Raw genomic sequence first — 700 nt, forward strand, 5'->3', positions numbered from 1 at the left:
ACCTCCGGATCCTGAGAGAGAAAACGCAGTCCCTGGGTCCTGCACCGGGCCAAGGTATGTTAAACACGGTTGAATTTGCTCCCCTCCTGTCTTCAGGGAAATAAATGCACACGGGGCTCCTGACACAGGGTGAAGCGCTTAACCGGGGACATCATGAACGTGGCTGCGGGAAAAGGTGGCCGCGTTATCAAATTTTCGATCACTCATCGAAGCTGAGGATTGCTTAGGAGTCATTGCCTTGCACAATAGAAACAAGGACGGTTTCATTTATTCGGCGACCAGAAATACAAATAATTAGGACCCTGGCAATCTTGCCAAATAGATTTAGTGCTTTCAGGTTAAAACACAGACGCACAAACCAACCCGATGATTATCTAAATGTTCAATTATACATCTACTAATCCGGCCAATGACTCAAAGCCTCCGCACGTCCAGATACCATCTTTATACGGAGACATCTTGGTTTTAATTAATGATTGCTTTATTCCCGTTATTCGCCGGAAAAATAGGGGTCACGTCGCATTAAAACTGAGATTATTTTAATTTATTTAGGCTCTTAAGCAAAAATCAGCCTAATTATATTTCGAGTGCGGGGGGAGAGGCGGCGCAACTGGCTGCGGAGTCCGAACAAAGGCACCGGCGCCCGGGGCCGACCAGCCCAGGCTGGGGCTGGGGAAGGAGAGCCCCAGCCTCTCCCCGC

Source organism: Egretta garzetta, unplaced genomic scaffold, assembly GCF_000687185.1.
Source record: "Egretta garzetta isolate BGI_Z169 unplaced genomic scaffold, ASM68718v1 scaffold434, whole genome shotgun sequence".
Taxonomy (NCBI): domain Eukaryota; kingdom Metazoa; phylum Chordata; class Aves; order Pelecaniformes; family Ardeidae; genus Egretta; species Egretta garzetta.